Source organism: Ahaetulla prasina, chromosome 2 (assembly GCF_028640845.1).
Source record: "Ahaetulla prasina isolate Xishuangbanna chromosome 2, ASM2864084v1, whole genome shotgun sequence".
Lineage (NCBI taxonomy): Eukaryota > Metazoa > Chordata > Lepidosauria > Squamata > Colubridae > Ahaetulla > Ahaetulla prasina.
The window spans coordinates 45,705,083-45,724,905 of NC_080540.1; positions in this window are offsets into that span (position 1 = coordinate 45,705,083).

Below are 19,823 nucleotides of genomic sequence, written 5' to 3' on the forward strand. Positions count from 1 at the left end.
GTGGTCCGGGGTGGAAAAGTACAGCTGAGTATCATCAGCGTACAGGTGATAACTCACCCCGAAACCACCGAAACCTCTTAGCTAGAGGTTCTCCCACACCCCTGCAAACCCTAAGCAGCCCACCCCTGGGCTGTCTTTGTCTTTGTTTCTCATTCTGAAGAAAATATTGAGTGAGTGAAACTTTTTTTTTAAAAGTTATTTAAAACAATTGGTTCAAGCTCTAGTATATTGTATATCAACTTGGTGTCATGGTCATTATTCAGTTGACATCTATAAAAGGTTTTGAATGCCAAAAGCAGACAAAATCTCATACAAAGATGGAAAGCAAATTTATTTCATTTGAATGGTGTGGGAAACCACACACATCCCTCCTAGAAGAATGAAATATTTTTAAGAATATTAAAAAGGCAGAATATTAGATTTCCATAAATGAGAAACATGTTTTTAGAGGCAGAAAGCAAACCCCACTTTCTTTAATAGCCCACAACAGATGTAAGCACTTCTTTCTTATTGAAAGAAGACAAGAATCTAGATAGCTCTATTCATAAGCAAATACCCTCACCCAAGAACCAAAACAGGACAAAAGCCATTAAGCCACAATAAGAATTACCCAACACCCTTTCAGAGCACAAGCCCCTTCATTGCATCACCCTCAAAGCAGTCTAAACTTCAACCACACTTAGTTCAGACAAACACCAAGGATTTGTACTTTGCCTATAGAGCCAGCTGTGACCCCTTTTCATCTTTAGGAAAAGATGAAGATGAAACTCAAATACTTTGGCCACCTAATGAGAAGGATGGACTCATTGGAGAAGAGCCTAATGCTGGGAACGATTGAGGGCAAAAGAAGAATGGGACGACAGAGAACGAGGCGGCTGGATGGAGTCACTGAAGCAGTAGGCATGAGTTTAAATGGACTCCAGAGGATGGTAGAGGACAGGAAGGCCTGGAGTAATGTTGTCCATGGGGTCACGATTGTCCATGACGTGTCCGACCAATCGCGTGAAGCCTACCTGAATGTCAATATATGCAGGTAATGATAACCTGATGGAAATGCAATGACTGCATTCAAGGGTGAAGTTATTCATGATGCTGTGCTCTTTGGAAAAGAGTATCCTCCTTTATATCTGGAAATAAGCAAATGTATGTTTTCTGTAGCTACTAATTGCTGTTCCTGCACAGTTCTCAGGAACCCACCAGCTCCAGAGAGAATCCTATATGTCAGGAAATGACAGGCTAGGTGTTGGTTTTCAGTGATTGCACACGAGACTCGAGATGTTTTTCAATGTGCGAGCAAATGCGTGTTCACGCATCCTTTATTGAGCAAGAGTTCGTACCAGCTTGTTCACAAAGTTTTGTACTTCCTCTTATATACACACAAGCATTTGTATATAGTAAAAAAGTTATATGGCGTGATGGGATCAGCTGTCATTACAGGTGCAAGACATGAACTTCGGCTGAACCCTCCCAGACCACCCAGGCATGCAGAAAGTTTTGAGTATGTAGGAAAGAGAGACTGAAACAGCTAAAAATATAGTTTTTATGCTGATATGCAGTGAAGCATCAAGGCTGGTTTCCATAATCTCCTGACCTCTCACTGAAGCAAGTCTTGATAGAATTGTGAGATGAACAAGGACAGCCATCTTAGTGACCATCTACTCTACAGCTAGGGGAAAAAAGTCCAGCAGTTTCTTCTGAATATGCATGACTCAAAAAGGCAGAGTCTGGAGCATATTGAAGAGAGGACTCAGCCTAGAATCATTATACATTATACAACATAATACATAATAAAAAAATAATACAACAATACAATAGATTTAATAGATTTAATTAACCGTTCCAATCTTGATTGCAGAAAATATGACTTCAGTAACAGAGTTGTTAATGCTTGGAATACATTACCTGACTCTGTGGTCTCTTCCCAAAATCCCCAAAGCTTCAACCAAAAACTGTCTACTATTGACCTCACCCCATTCCTAAGAGGGGTGGGCATAAGGCACAAGCGTGCCTACCGTTCCTGTCCTTTCGATATATCCAATTAATATAGTTATTACATACTCATACTTATATATATGCTTATATATTGTATAGTTACTTCATCCTTATGCTTATATATTCTGTGTAAAAAATAAATAAAATAAAATAAAATAAATAAAAATAAATTATATGTGCACAAATGTTTGTCCAGCCTCCCTTGAATTTCATTGACTCTTTTGTAGCAGCAATTTAATTGACCATTAGTTGACTAGATTCTCATGTATAGGCTTGAGCAATAAATCTTCTTAAACTAGAACTTAACATATGGCCCTGATTCTTTGCATCTGGCATGATATGTCTCAAAGGGAGAAGAGGAAGCAATGGGAATTTTTAAGTTAGCCCAGAATGCTTCTTTGCTGGTTGCTCCTTTTAAACCAAATGAAAACAGAGAAAAGACACATGTTTTGAACCATTTCATAAAATTTTAGCATAACTTTGTTTCCTGCTTAGATTGCCTATTACAAAAGTCAAGTGAAATTCCTCCTGTCCTTGTTCCATCTGCAACAATTTAAACCTGTTTTTTTTCTCTCTGCAGCAGATGGCCAATTTCTTTCAAATCTGGAATGTAGAGGAGAGTCTAATATATAGTAAGAAAATTGAAAATCTTTTGAGTTTTTTTCCCTTTCAATTTTTTTTATTAATCTGAAGTTTGTTCTGTTTCTATGTTGGATTTAAGCACATAAGAATTTTTGTGCACATTTTTTCAATGTAATAAGATATTTCGCCTCATGTGTTTTACATATTATTTTCACTACTATACATTTTTTGGGTTCCCCTTTCTTGCTGTACTTATATACTGTCTGAAAAACTGTTTGTGAATTGTAAATTCTGAAGGATAATGTAGATTCAGTTCATACAGAGAAAATTGATTAAGTTCTAATTAAAACGTATTCCTAATTAAAATGTATGTCCTGAATCTGACAAGCTATTTCTTTATTAAAAATATCTCACTATCCAACCAACTCTGGATGGTTAAAATTACTAAAATATTTATTTATTTATTTATTTATTTATTTATTTATTTATTTATTTATTCACATTTTTATACCGCCCTTCTCCGAAGACTCAGGGCGGTGTACAGCAAGTAAAACGACAATAATCCAAAACCATTTAAAATATCATAACAAAGTTAAAAATCTAATTAGACTGCTGTATACTTAAAACTATTAGGTAAAAATACAAAAGATAAAAAAACCCTGTTAAGAAACCCGCTAAAATCCCCAAATATTAAAATCAATCAATATTAAAATAATCATGTATTCATATTCATTCTCTCCCTCTCCCTCTCCCTCTCTCTCTCTCTCTCTCTGCAAATGAATATTATATGAGTTGTTGGATGACTATCCAGATTCTTTGGGCTTCTTGACTGACAGTTCAGGAAATTATCTGAGAAATAATCTGCATTGTCATTGGACAGTCAGTGTGTGTTGTATTTGGCCTGGCCAAGTTGTGATGATGCATCTAACTCTGTGCAATAAGTTCATCTGGCTTTAGATCCTGAAGATCTGTCCATTGTCTGGACATCTTAGATGACTTCAGGAATAGATGCCAAAAATGAGATAAGCTTCAGGAGTGCCCTATGGGTAATTGTTTTTTTGCATTTTCCTAGTCAATATAAGGTTTAAATGAGAAAATATCTTCACCAATGAAGGCATTTTCAGTTTAAATTCCCGTGCATCTGTAATTAGCATTTGTCTATACTAAATCAAGCTTTTATGGCATGAAGACAAGGGATGCAGTTCCTTGTTTAAAGTAAGGCCTCTGTGTCAGTGAGATGGATTACACTTTGGATATTTCTTTGAGTTGGAGTATAATTTTTCTCTTTTTCTATTTCCTCCAGAGTCCTCACCAGCAGCCATCTAAATAATTCCCCTTCATTCTCAGCATTTATGTTTCTTAAATATTTGTAGACTAGGTCTCTTCCCTCCAGTTGCTTTGCCGAGTGATACATTATTAACTCTTAAATCAATCCTTCTAGCCCACTAATTATGTGCCTGCTCTTTGCTGATCTCCCCTTCCATTTGTCAATATGTGTCTGCTGGGACTGAACCCAAAATTCCAAATGCAAATTTACTATCGTAGCATGCTATATTCCATGGTGTAAAGCTGGTATCAGCCAAATAATAATAATAATGTTATCCTATCACATTGTTAGTCGTTCTATCACATTTGGTGTCAGATTACAATTCTTCCTTCTAGCTGTCTCAAAACAGGAATTGTATTTCCTTAGCTGCAATTATTTATGTGCTCTCCCTGTGTTTTAGAAGCTGATTTTTTCTTCTGGAGAGAGAGAGAAAAAAATCCTGCTTATCTGAATCTTGAGAATATAGATTACCTTGATTATTTTCTCTACACCAGCTATGAGAGCTCCAAGGCGATTGCCCAATGGATTAATGAGTGTAATGTTCTCCATCAAGGACATCTCCTTGTGGTTGCTCATGGATATATAAACTTCATACCTAGCAACTGTTGGAAGAAATATCCACCTGGTTAAGTTCCAAGCTGGAAGAAAGACGCTGGAAGCATGGAGGCTGATTGGAAAGATGGTTTAATGATGAACAGAACCACCAGTGCTTATGGTTTTGGTACAAAATGGAGTTGAGGGGGGGTGTTATACCTTCTTTGGACTTTGTATTCCTGTGCAAGAAGATATATTCTTTTTGTGGTCCACCAGCAGCCTGCATAGCTGGCAATGGAGTTGGACAGCGATGAGGCTGAAGAAGAACGTGGGCCAGTCCTGGAGGCTGGGAAAGGCCTGGGTGAGGGCTCGGTGTTAGAGGCTGAGCCCATCGGGGAGTGAGGTGCGGACTCCAGAGCCTCCAGAGCCTGACAGTAGTGAGGAAGAGGAACAAGAAGAGCCTGTTCCTAATGCACGCATGAGAAGAGCTGCCAGAAGGCAAGAGCAGCTCAAGCAAAGAGGACGACTCAGGACTAGGGCCAAGAGATGATTGGCCCCTCCCATAAGGCTTAAAGGACCAGCAAGGGTGTAAACAACATTGATAGCTTTGTCTTGTTGCATTTATTTTGTATCGCTGTCTTCAGAACTTTTGCCAAGAAAGGCCTTTGGCAGTTTGCCTAATTGGACCAAGGTTGGTGAGAGGACTGAGGAATTTGTGTTGGGAGGAATTTGCTTTAATTTAGTTGAACTTCATTCTCAGCTGTTCAAATAAAGTTTGTTTTTACACTGACTGAGTTTCCTACTACCTACTGGGGCCTGGGTCACAATAATTCTATTGGCTGTAGGCAGATTCCTATAGGGTTATGTAGGGGTTATGTAGGAATCATAGCTGGCTCTATAGGCAAAAGAGGAAATGTTTGGACTGCTCTGGGATGGTGCAATGAAGATGCTTGTGTTTTGAAAGGGAGTTGGGCAATTCCTAGTGTGTCTAATGACTTTTTCTCTGTGTTGGATCTTGGGTGAGGGGCTGCTTCTAATCCTACCATTCTGTCTTTGTTTTGAAATATCTTGTCTTGAATGCATTTCTAAAAACTGCCTCCTCAGTTTTTGCTTGGGACAGGGAGACTGAGTTTGCTTTTGGTCTTTTAAGAGCATGCTTCTCCATTTCTCCTTTAGGGAAATATAATATCTTGCCTTTTAAAATATTCCTCAAAATATTTCATTCTTGGTGGGTGGGGGGAGGCTTCCAACAAAACCATATATTGTCTTGAATCTCGGCAGCTATTCCCACAATCTGATCAATACATTAGGCAGTCAAATACATAAGTCACCTAAGAAATGAATTTAAACCTGATGGAGAGACAGAATTCAAAGCAAACGTGACACTGAATTTGAAAAGATAAATAGAAGGATTATAAGAAACACATCCACACATATGAAAACAGAAAAAGGTATGTATTTCAAAATAATTGGTTGTGATTTCATTATTGTAGGGAAATCTGGAGAATGGAAGACAGCTTTTGGCACACATGGCTTTTGAGAAGCCGTGCTCATCTTTAGTTAAGGGAGTTTGATTATTTAGGCTAGTTCCCTTCACAACAAAATTTAAATAAGATTGCATCGAGTGCAACACATATTTAGAAATGTACAAAATCCAAATTAAGAAACAATAGCTGCAAAATTAAGAATATAGATCCTATTGAACTTGAGCATGTGGACTAGAAGACCTCCAACGTCCCTTCCAAATCTGTTATTCTGTTATCTGAAAAATGCACTAATCAGACTAAGTCATATTATTGTAATCTCTTTCAAACTTCTCTGATTTAAAGATCTGAAAATCTTCTGAAAGGCTTATGCTTCTTCTACATAACTTTGCTCTTTTTTATATCAAAGCTGAAGAAATGTGGCAAGCTGCATATTCCTTGCTCACTACTCTTAGTAAGGCTGTGAACAGTTTTTCCCAAATCTAGTCTATAAACTGACTAGGCTTCCATTACAAGGAATTATGTTTGATCCTTCCTGGAGATAGCAATAGCACTTAGACTTGTATACCGCTTTACAGTGCTTTACAGCCCTCTCTATGCAGTTTACAGAGTCAGCATATTGCCCCCAACAATTTGGGTCCTCATTTTACTGACCTCGGAAGAATGGAAGGCTGAGTCAACCTTCAGCCTAATAAGATTTGAATGCCAAACTGCAAACAGCCGGCAGTCAGCAGAAGTAGCTTGCAGTACTGCAGTCTAACCACTGCACCACCGCCTATGTACCGCATTTTTCAGAGTATAAGACCTTTTTCCCCCCAAAAAGAGGGTGAAAATCTGGGTGCATCTTATACTCCAAATGTAGCCCCGCCCAGCCTTGCAAACGGAGATTTCAGAGGCTGAAAGAAGCCTCTGAAAGAAGCTTCAGAAAAAAAAACCCCAGAAACGAAGCTTCAGAAAAAAAGCTTCTGAAAGGCTTTTATTTAAAATAATATGGCAAGCAACAAAAGAAGAATTAGTAAAGGTTCTAACTAAACTATGCTAACAAATCTGGAGAATGACACAATAATCAACAGATCGGAAGAGGTTAATCTATATAACAATACCAAAGAAAAGAAACTGAACAGAGTACAGATAGTCCTTCAGAAAAAAAGCCTCTGAAACAGAGCTTCAGAAAAAAAGCCTCCAAACAGAGCTTCAGAAAAAGAAGCCTCAGAAACAGAGCTTCAGAAAGGTTTTTTTTCTGAAGCTCTGTTTTGGAGGCTTTCAGAGGCACAAATAAAAGCAAGGCACAGAGCTCACAACCAAGGAACCTGTTGCTAAAATTCACCTCTGAGAACAGTTAATTGGGGGTATTTTGGGAGGGTGATTCACCCACCAATCAGCTTTTTTCTTATTTTCCTCCCCAAAAACTAAGGTGCATCTTATACTCTGAAAAATATGGTAATTCTTTAATAATAGGTCTGTGTGTATAAATCTGTAAGATCTACAAAAAAAATTAACTCCAGCATGCGAACTGCTTTAGTAACGCCACAGCTGACTCTTTAATAATGAAGGTTCACTACACAAAATGCTACCCTGCTATCTCCTCATTAGCTATCAGTGAGATTCCCCAAGAAGAAAGAAGGAAGCCAGGCTCTGATCAATAAATGAAGTTGCTCTGAGTTAGTGAATGTAACATCAGCATGCTGCAGCCTCAGGCCAGGTTGGAGGCCATTATTTGGACACAGTCACCTTTGACACCCCCTGTCACCTTGCAGTGATCCAGCAATGAGCTGACATATTAGTTTTCCAGAATATTCCAAATTTGGAATCATTCTAAGAAAGTGGGATCGTGCTTATTTATTGTAGCACCCTTGATGAAGAGCTACCAATAGGTTTTATCGTACCATTAATGGTATCCTAAAAGAAGGGAACATATGTAAACATTGTCTTCATGAATGAGAAAATTGATTCATTCAGTGTGTGCAAAGGCAGTACAGTCCTTGACAAACAATTGTAATGGAGCCTGCCCATTAGGATCATATGCCACGATAATTGTAAAATGGGATAATCGTGTACCGACTGATTTTACAACATTTGTTAAGTGGACATGGTGGCTGCTAAGCAAACGTCACAGTTGTCAAGCAAACCAATGGGTATGATTTTGCTAAAAACTAGAAGTGCCAGTTTTCAGCAAAACTATTGTAAAATGCAGTCATGTGACTGCTGATTATCGCTAACAGCTGTAAAATGCAGCCATGTTGCTGAACACCCAAAGTTTGGTCATGTGGCTGCAAAAGGAGCCTGACTATCAGAATTTTGGAGTCCCATTTTTTGGGGATCCCATTTCTAATGGTCATTAAGCAACTGGTGAAAATTGAGGGCTATCTGTCCCATAACAGCCATAGATCTGTGGATCCCTTTCTTTAAAATCAGATTGCACAGTTGCTAGATCAGGGCCATCACAAGCATAGATCCCTTCTTTTCCCATATTATCGAAATATTGATTAGAAGTTTTAAGCAATACCTTAGAACTTGGCAGAGCGAATCTTTCTTCCTTTGCATGTTTCACTATTAATTAAGATCCCCTCCCCTCCATGTGCTGCTTACCCTAAATACAAAAATATACAGGTATCAAATAGCACCAAACATTTTTTTAAATGAGATGAATAGCCTTTTGACTGTAGTGAATATTTTAATGATAATGTAACTCAAATACTTTTTCTACATAATCACCACACTTTTTAAAGTTAGGAATTGTTCCTGCTTTTAGACTTTCCACTTTACTTTTTGCTCTTTGTTTTTCAATCGGATGGAAATCAGAAAACAGCAAAACAGTTTATAGTAACCAGGAATATTTATTATAATTACTGCATTTTGTTCTGGCCTGATTCCAATTTTGAGAATTTTTCTAAGAAAGGATTGTTCTTTTCTCCAAGGAGTCTCTACTTCTCTATTGGGTAGATTTTGTTACACTACTATGATCTGATCATCAAAAATGGGGCATGTCTAGCCATATACTTAGCCCATTAGAAGATTTACGAAAGCCATTTTCACTGAGTGGTATAAAGTTAGAAATAGATTCCCTTGACTTCACCGAAGTCTGAGGTGAAACATACTTCAGAAATGTGTCTAAATTTTTGCTTGAACTCTAAATGTGATATAAAATCTTCCTAACTCTTTAAGCTCTAGAATGTGCAGCTATATCCAGATTGTGATTTATTCCATGTGTCAAGGAAGCTGCTCTAACAGTTGCATTCTCCTTTACTTTTTAGTAAAGGTTGCTAAGGCTACAGAAATACCTTTTATTTAAACCTTGCCATTCCAATTGAGAAAAGATCCATGCAAAAATAAGATTTTCTACATTTGTTTCCTGCTTTATTGTAAATAGCAAATCTTAAGAAAGCATAGTAATTGGGAAAAAATAGAAAGCGATATCTCAGCTTGTAAACACTTTTCTGTATTAAAAGCGAACATTTTCTAAGATACCATGATCATGTCCAATCTGTTTTGTAACACTGCTATTTCAGTATGTTGTGGTTTAGAAACATGCTGATATATCTACTTCCTTGGCTTACTTTCAGAAACACTCTGTAAGTTGGGCAAAATTCCTAGAATTAGAATTCCTCTATCATCATGTCCACTGCAGAGAATTCTGGGAGTTGGAGCCTACAATTATCCAGATTGAGAACACTGGTTTAGATCAATACATGCTACTTTGTCTCACTTTCCTGATATCTCATTTTCAGCATTATGTAGCCAAGAAATGGTCATTCGTGCAACTAATTTCTCTGTATCCATGGGCATTGGTGTAGAATAACCCTGTGTGCAATGTTAAAGCAAGCATCTTGTTCAGGGGTGAAATCCAGCAGGTCGGGACAGGTTCTGGAGAACCGGTAGCGGAAATTTTGAGCAGTTTGGAGAACCGGTAGTGGAAATTTTGAGTAGTTCAGAGAACCGGCAAATATTACTTCTGGCTGGCCCCAGAGTGGGGTGGGAATGGAGATTTTGCAATATCCTTCCCCCAGGAGTGGGGAGGGAATGGGGATTTTGCGGTATCCTTCTTCTGCCACACCCACTAAGCCATGCCCACCAAGCTACACCATGCCCACAGAATCGGTAGTAAAAAAAGTGGATTTCACAACTGATCTAGTTGGCTTAGTTCTGCTTTTCATTCATGTGTTGACTCTACTTAACAAGCACACCAATGCTGCAACTGTGCATCAATCTGTTCTCTGCTGCCAGTTACACACGCACAGCTACCTACTGGTTATGAATTTAAAATATTTACTGTAGGCACAATTTTTTTTTTACCAAATAATCCAAAGTATACTGCAAAGTCAAAACAGGCACAAAATCTTAGTTCTACTTGAGTCCAGAGATGAATGTCAAGTTCAGGAAGATCTAAGAACAGTCAATTCCCACCCCAAAATTCCAGATAATTCAGCAACAGCATACAGAGTCACAGATAGGAAATTAGAATGTTATTTGCCATACCGAACCAGTCACAATGAACATCTGCTTTATGAAGTCCTGGCAATCACTCTGACTAATTGGCTGAATCATACTACTTTCTTTCAGGTAGAGGGCCTTGACTTCTTTTGGTCTTTACTTCACAATTTGCAATGGGTTCTTGGGTTTAGGAGCTAACCTGGCTCACATCTTGGGTCTGCAGTCTCAATCTGCATCTCTTCAGCTGATTCAGCTTCTGAATTTGAAGCCTCAGACTGACCCCTAAGACAACTGTTCAGTATAATTGCATCATCCCATTGGAAACCCAGAGGTTTTGATGTGCTTCCATTCAGACAGTCTTCCTTACATCTGTCTCATAATCTTCACAAAATCTTTTTAATTTAGGTGGACATTTTTAAAGCTTGTAGCCTTCAAAAGCATCCTTAAAAAGGTAAAGGTTCCCCTTGCACATATGTGCTAGTCATTCCCGACTCTAGGGGGTAATGCTCATCTCCGTTTCAAAGCCGAAGAGCCAGCCTCATCCAAAGACATCTCTGTGGTCATGTGGCCGACATGACTAAATGCCAAAGGCGCGCGGAATGCTGTTACCTTCCTACCAAAGGTGGTCCCTATTTTTTCTACTTTCATTTTTACGTGCTTTCGAACTGCTAGGTTGGCAGAAGCTGGGACAAGTAACGGGAGCTCACCCCATTACGCAGCACTAGGGATTCAAACCGCTGAACTGCTGACTTTTCGATCGACAAGCTCAGCATCTTAGCCACTAATCCACCACATCCCCCAAAAGCATCCTTACTCTGCTTAATTTGGATGCTGATTTTAATGTCTGGCTGGTCCTATTAAAATGTGAATATTTCGATATGTGGTATTTATATAATTAATAACTATATAATAATTCACAATTCTTACCTTTAAGAATCTGAATATTTAAGCACACTGATTTGCTCTACCAACACCTACACAGAAGTGCTATAGGTTGTAGAAAGACTAGACTGACAAACCAAACCTTCATGGGATTATTTAAAAATAAGTGCCATTAAGCTCAATAGGATTTCTGCAGATTTTAGGGTGAGCCTTAATCTGTCGAGATCACCCTGATCATCTCAATTGAATTGTAGCTCATTTTTATACATTCCCAACAGTTTTACTTGAAAGAAAGTTCAGGAAAATCTTCTGTTGTGGCAAAATACAGTAGAAGATACAACACATGCATTTCTTAACTGTGCATTCAATAAAGATACATGATTATAATTTTAAAACCCCTTTATTAACTAAATTTTAAACTGTAGAGATTTATTTGATATACTGACTGATCATTTTTATTATGTTGTTGTTGTTGTTGTTGTTGTTGTTGTTATTATTATTATTACCATTTTAGAAAATATTTTATTTTACTTTATAGTATTTTACTTTTTAGTATTCAGACATGGAATACTAGTCATTGATTGCAATAAAAGACTGAATGCCCTCCACAAAATCCAATGGTTCTTTGTTCTCAAGCTCAAAATAGTAACTCAGATTTTCAATTTGCAAGATGGATAAATCCTGAAAAGTTGCATTTGAACAAAAGCTCACATTGGCATCTACATTTCCGCTACAAAACTCATTTATCAAAATATTGTAATCATTATAGCTTTATGCCAAAGACAATATGTAAATCTGGTAGATTAATCCTTTATCCAAACCTCAGCTATCTTTGGGTTAATTTCCTACGCTATTTCTCGACTTTCCATCATGTCCCCACATATTATGCAAATATGACCTAACTTCAGTGAAACAACTAATTAACTCAGCAGTCTGGATGTTTTCCAGATATTTCAGGGAAATATCTGGTTTCTCAGTTAGGTTATTGTTCTCTCCTTGGTCCTATTACTTTTTCTTTGGCAGTGTCACTGTTGGAGTGCTCTGAGATCCCACAAAGAAGATTTCTTAATGATCACAAATAGAGGGTCCACATAATGTAAACCAATATAACAAAAGAGCACATCAGTGTGACACTTAAAATAAGTTATTGACAGCAAGAATGGTCCAAATGAAAATTCAATGGGATTCTATCATATACAATGTTATTTAAATGCATTTTGTTTTATTTTGCTTTTTACTTGAACCACCCTTGTTTCTTGAATTTGTATGTCTCATCAAGCTGGAAATTACTGAAGTGAAATTAGTTAAAAAATTTAAACTGCTTAGAATAGTAAGTAATTTTAGAACCTATTTGGGGTGGGAGTCGGGGGATAGAAGATTTTTAAATAATCCATCTGGAAATAGCATGGGAATTTTTACTGATGAGGACAAGTAGTTTTTAATTAAAATTTAAGTTACCCATCTTCATCCCACAGAGAGCTACTTATATTGGTCTTATAACAACCTGATTCTCATTTAGATGTAATGTTGTGATGAAAACCGTTAGTTTAGTGCAGTTTTCTATAAAACTCCTTGAATTTTCTCATCTGCTGACATATTTTGTGGACAGCCTGTAATGGCAATACATAAGTGAATGCTAGCATTAATTAACACTGAGGCCAAACATATGAAACATCACTGGCAACAAAGTTGGGGGTTTTTTTGAAAAAAAATTATTGATAGAGCTCTATTGGTCCTAAAGGAGCACAGATTAGTTGTGGATGGAAAGTTTAGGAGTGCAAAGGAAAAGGAGCTTATGCTAATTTCATCTAATTCTGTATCAAGTAAATGAAAAAAAGTTGGGGTTTTTTCCTCCAAAGGGAAACAGAAAAGATTACATTTTGAATCTTGTTTTGGATTCAGCCAGCCACATCTGATCCACAAGGACAAGAGGTGACAGCAGACTTAAAAGAATGGCTCCCTTCCTTATTGTGACAGGCTGGTAGGAATCAAACAACAAAGTGAAAACAGGACTCAGTGTTGACTTGAGGACATTTTTGCCTTGATTTTATATTTATATTCTCATCTGTCTATCTATCTATCTATCTATCTATCTATCTATCTATCTATCTATCTATCTATCTATCTATCTATCTATCTATCTATCTATCTATCTATCTATCTATCCTGACCTAGGCTTCCTTAGAAAGTATACAGCGCAACCTTAGTCCCGGCAAACCTCTTTAACTCATACGGCTGTGAATTATTGTCATTCCCAGTCTGAAAGGCTTCTCAAACAGTCTTTCAGGGGTGTGTTTACAAACACCCACCTTATCTCCCTTGGAATGCTGCCGGAGAACTAATTGCCACATGCAAGGCCAAACTTAGCACAGAGTCAAACAGAACTTTTCCAAAGCTTTTACTGACCAGATGAACTAATTGTTTTCTGCAAAAGCTCATGTCCTGGTTGCTCCTCTTTTATGTCTTATGGGAGGGGCCAATCATCTCCTAGCCTTACTCCCAAATCGACCCTGTTTTCTTAATTATTCCTGTCTTCTGGCAGCTCTGCGCATGCGTACACTGTGAACAGGCTTCTGCCTTGCTGATGTTAGACTCCAGAGACAGCAAAGAACTAGTAGATGGCCTTAGCCCCCTCTCTGAGTCTTACCCAGACTACAGGACTGGCCCATGTTCCTCACCAATTTTCTCACAGTTCGAATCTGCTGCCAGCTTTGCTGGCCACTGGTGGGCCATAACACTATCTATCTATCTATCTATCTATCTATCTATCTATCTATCTATCTATCTATCTATCTATCTATCTATCTAGCTAGCTAGCTAGCTAGCTATCTAGCTATCTAGCTATCTAGCTATCTAGCTATCTAGCTATCTAGCTATCTATCACCTTTCCCTCTCTTTCTCTCTTTCTCTCCCTTTCCCCTTCTCATGATTTAATTAACTTTTTTAAATTAAATATAAATTAAATAAATAAATAAATTTAATTAAAGATAAAAGTGCAAGAAAAGGGAAAAGTAAAAGAAAACTAGGAAAGAAAGAAAAAAGATAAAAAATAAAATCAAGGGAAGAACTACTGGCCAAGGAATATAGTTTTCAATGATTTTCCTATTTAAAATGTTAGAAAGATTTAAGGTTCACAAAAGAATTTAGGATTTTGAACCCCATAAGACTGAGATTGAAATAAACTTGTGCACAAATAATAATCATCTAATTGCTAAAATGTATAAACTTTTATTGAAATTCAAAACAAAGGAACTTGTGAAAGAATGTATCATAAAGTAAGCTAAAAACTTTGGTTATAATATACAGAATGCACAATGGGAAAATATACTGTATGACTGAAAAGATGTAATCTTAGAGAGACATTTTATAAAATGATGTGCTATTGGTATATGTCATCAGAAAAATTGTCTAGAACATGATGGCTAACCTTTTTGCCATCGTGTGCCAGGAGGAAGGGGGCAGGGGGGTTGTGCGCGCTCATGCTCACACAGGCCCCATGAGCACGACTCCCCCCTCCCCCCCACTCCTGGCATGTGATGGCCCCGGTAGGCCCATTTTTCTCTCTCACCTGGCTCCAGACCCTATCTATGAGTTTGGGGAGGGCAAAAATGGCATTCCCCATCCCTCCGGAAGCCCTCCGGAGGCCCTCCGGAGGCCAGAAACTGCCTGTTTGCCAACTTCCAGTTGCACAGGAAGTGACATTTTTTGCTGTCCCCAGCCTCCAGAGACTCCTAGAGAGGCGTGCCATAAGTTCGCCATCACGGGTCTAGAATGTATAAAGTCACTTCAAATTTACATTGAAAATATGAACAAGAACATGGTAAAAATGTTATCATGTTTGGTGGACATGTAAAAAAAATAAACAATTTTGGATTCAAATGCAAACACTGATTCAGATAATTTTAAAGATTAACATACAATTGAGACCAGATATTTCTCTTTTGGGATTTATGGACAAAAAGTAATGGAACTGTTTTTGATATGATAACCACAATGAAATTATTGTACACACAAGAATGGAAAGCATTGACATTGCTCACAATTAGGGAATGAAGGGTGAAGAGGATAGAATTTGCTGAGATGGTTAAATTGATTTATTTGATTAGAGAAAAGTCAATATCTACATTTATTACTGATTGGAAACCCCTTATAGACTTTTTGCGTGAAGCAAAGAAAAAAATCCTTATGGTTTATAAGGGTTTGATGATTAGACGCAATAGATTATAGAAAGAAAAGAGCTATGTTCTAATCACAGTGTAAGAGGTAAATTTATAACTGCTGTAAAGAAGATTGAAAGCTATTTCTTTGGCATTTTTGCTTTAAAGAGAAAATGCAGAAGCAGCAGGTAGTGTAGAAGAAATGGGTGGCCGGAACAGGTAGAAAAGAAACACTGAGGCAGTCAGGACAGTGGAAGCTGAGAAAGAGAGAAACTGGAACATGGAGGACAGAAAAGTTAAGAAGGAGGTGAAGGAAGTGACAACATAACAAAAAAAAACGGAATAGGAAGTAAGCTAGCCTAAGAATAATATAGCCTAACTAGCCTAAGAATAATATATTTTTAGTTAATTTTAATGGGTTTTAACCGGCTTTCACCGTTTTAGTGATTTGGCTATTATAATATTTTGTTTTAATTGGGTTTTAAATTGCTTATTTATTATTGTTGTATTTTTAATATGCCTGTGAACTGCCCTGAGTCCTACGGAGATGGTGCGGTATAAAAGTATAAAAATAAATAAATAAATAAATAAATAAAGCTAAAAATGCTGTGAGAGATGATATATATAAAAGTATAGTTTAAAAAAATAAGCATTTACTGTATATGGAGCTCATTGGAGGCACAGTATTTTACAGTCTTGCCTTGATTTTCCTTGCTTACAGCCATACCAGAGGTGAAATCCCCCTGGTTCCGCCCACCCACCGGGATGTCATTATGTCCCTTTTTTTACCATCTGAGCATGCACAGAAGGTTCTGCGCATGTGCAGAAGAGGCATGTGACCATATAGCGCGCTCCCATTCCCGAACCGGTAGCAAAGGTAAGTGGATTTCATTTCTGAAATCTTGTTTACGCTATAGCATAAACAAAAAGCTGTTAATCTCCAGCCTTGCTTGCACAATGTTTCATTTATAGCAGCCTTTATAGCAGGGCTGTCAAACTCCCGGCCTGTGGGCTGGATGCATCACACGCTGGCCACGCCCATGCCCATTTAGCGAAGGGAAAAATATCCCAATACATCACATGATGCTACGGTGACAACATGAGTTTGACACCCCTGCTTTATAGAGAATCAGATGGGTTTTCCAGTACCAACTTACAGTATATAGTATATTCAAGCAACTTGGACTAGTTTCCTCATTTCTCTTTTGCCTCTGTTTCTCTAAATAGCATACAGGTTATCTGGAGAACCTAGATAATTCTTTCTCTTCTTCTTTTTTCTCTTTCTCCTCTTTGTCCTCTGCTTCTGCTTCTCCTTCTGCATCTGCTTCTTTCTCTGGCCTTTCCTTAATAACTTGGTCCATCGATGTTCCACTGCGGAACTATATAAAAGCTATTTGACGGCCAAGGGGAATTCTTCTCTTTTCCTTTACTCTCCAGAGCTCCTATGCCAGCTTCTAATAGCCTTAAGGATGAAGAGTCTAGCCTGCTCTTTAAATGAAAATACTGCTATGAGTTGAGTACCATTCATTCATTCATTCATTCATTCATTCATTCATTCATTCAAAGATTTAGAAACCACCCATCCCCTCATACAGTGATTCTCCGCAGTGACTTTCTGTTCTTCCCATTAATTTCTGAATTAGTCCTGCAGTGATACTTTTGCCTGAATTGAACTTGTTATCTTATTCTCTCTCTCTTTCTCTCCCTCCCTCCCTCCCTCCCTCCCTCCCTTCTCTCTCTCTCAATATCTCTCAGTCTTTCTACTTTATATTTGCTTAGTCTTGGAATGTAATATTCATTACTTGCCATTGTTAATCAGTGCCAGGCTTGGACATTAGTGTTTCTTTTGTAACTATATTTGAACAGGTATTACTAAATTTAGTGAAAAAGAAGCAAACTATTTTAAAAATGGAATGTTCTGCATGATATATATACAATGGCCTTACATTATCTGTTAAAAGAAATAGGCTGGGACACTATAACACATAAAGTGAGGAGTGGAAGAAACACAAATCTTGCCTAAAGTAAAAAAAAAAAGGGGGGGGGGCTAGTGGTTAAACCAGAGAGGAAGACATCCTTGTAGGGATTTATTGCTTTGAATTGTATGCCAAGTATTGAGAAGAATATAGTTGGACCATTTCCTAAAGAAGTTCCTCACCAACTAGGCTGAGTGATGGGTTCAATCCAAAACACCAGAATGGCAAAGACAAGCGTAGTCTGGAGCCAATGAAAATTGGTGGGTTTTGAAGAAAGGATTTTGAGGGCTTAAAGATGCTGCTTTTCCACATGTCTTGTAGAGGGACTTTACCATCTGCCTTGGTACATGTCTTGCCTCCTCAATTGGAGCTTCAGCTGTGCTTTTCTTTTCTGGCTGTAGTTTCTCCTGTCTTTCCAGCCAAGGCTGCAAATTATAGTAAGTAGATGCAAAGCAGGCTAGCCATCTGACTCTTGAATCTTCTTCAAGGCATATCTGTGTTCTTCTATGCTCCTAATTGCGTGTATCATTTTTAATGCTTACAATATTTGTGTCAGTTTTATTTCGGTTTTGGAATCTTGCAAAAACCATAAAATAAACTTAACTAAAATTAATTTGAAAGGCTTCTTTGCCATTTGCTATCTTAAATGGCTCCAAAGTATTTATGAGAGAAAGGCTGTGTGTTGTCTGGCTATGTAATTCTGCTAGGTGGCAGTCCAGAGAGAGGAATCTAAACCAGAGGTCCTTGGACAAAAGCACTAGATCTTAGGAAGATTTAGCGGACAGTTAGGGTTCTACCTGCAATTTCTCCTGTTTTCAGGGATTTAATGAAATGGTGTAGGGTTTCCTGCCTGGGCAGGGGGTTGGACTAGAAGACCTCCAAGGTCCCTTCCAACTCTGTTATTATGTTATGTTATGTTATGTTATGTTATGTTATGTTATGTTATGTTATGTTATGTTATGATATGATATGATATGATATGATATGATATGATATGATATGTTAAGTTAATGTCCTACTGAAATTTTAGGAGGCTAATGAAGCCCATCAAGTGGCTTGTTTGATAGCTTGAGGTCACCAGGGGGTGGGGGTTATTGTTTTTACTCTTTGTATATTAGGGTTTTATTTTATTTTTGTAAGCTGCCTGGAGTCACTGAATGTGAGTGGGTGGCCATATAAATTATCTACATACATACATACATACATACATACATACATACATACATACAGTAATGTCCATTCTTGGCTCTATGACTGATGATTCAAGCTTTTTACAGTGGCTTTCAATAAACATTGTTGATAGTACATGCATAGTATGGAATGAGATTATGAATAATGCCTGCATACCATATATTTTATTTATTTATTTATTTTTATTTATTTTATTTTGTCACAACAATATATGTAGGTATCATACAAAGATTATATAGTAAATAAACACATATATGGGTAAATATAAGGAGGAATAAGCATATATATAGGAAGAAGAAAAGAAAAACAAAACCAATAGGACAGGAACGGTAGGCACGTTTGTGCGCTTAGGAATGGGGTGAGGTCAATAGTAGAAAGTTTTTGGATAAAACTTTTAGGATTATGAGAAGAGACCACAGAGTCAGGTAAAGTATTCCAAGCACTGATGATTCTGTTACAGAAGTCATATTTTCTGCAATCTAGATTAAAGCGGTTAACATTAAGTTTAAATCTATTAGTTGCTCTAGTATTATTGCAATTAAAGCTGAAGTAGTCTTTAACAGGAATATATAATATAATATATAATATAATTCTTGGCAGCAACCTCTGTAGGCCTCTTCTGATTTAATGTTGAGAATACTAAGGAATGGAGGTGGGTGGGGGGAAGAATTATTCTTTAGTCACTTATCCTCTCCCCAAAACCTAGCTGTTTGATGCTATCAGCAATGATCAATTAGATCTTTTGTGCATCTAACACCCACATACATGTATACTTAGATAAGTTTTAGTTTAGAAGCTGTATGAGTTCAACATCTTGAAATTTAATTTTTTAAATACTTTTTTTTCAATTTATCAATTGAAAATAAGCAAGGTGAATGAGGCAACGTTTCTGGAGCTTTGTTTTTCACAAAGATGAGAAGTAAGTCATCAATATTGCTGTGACTTAGCAATTCATTTACACCACTTTACTGCTTTAGATATAATACCGAATAGTTTTGAGGTTGATGAAATGTTGTTATCGACATAATTCATTTTATGCCACTTCAACAAGGCATTTGAATCTGTGACTGCTCCCATTAGAGGCTGAAAATTGAATTGAAAATTCATGCGCAAGCTGTATGGATGCAGTGAACCTGAGTCTCTGAAAAGTGTCAATTAAATTGACCTTTCAGCTTTGAAGCAGGAAAATTGGAACCAAAAGCTTTACCAAACTGTAGTGCTCATTAACATTTCACTTGATGTCTAGAGAACTTACTCTGGACAGAAA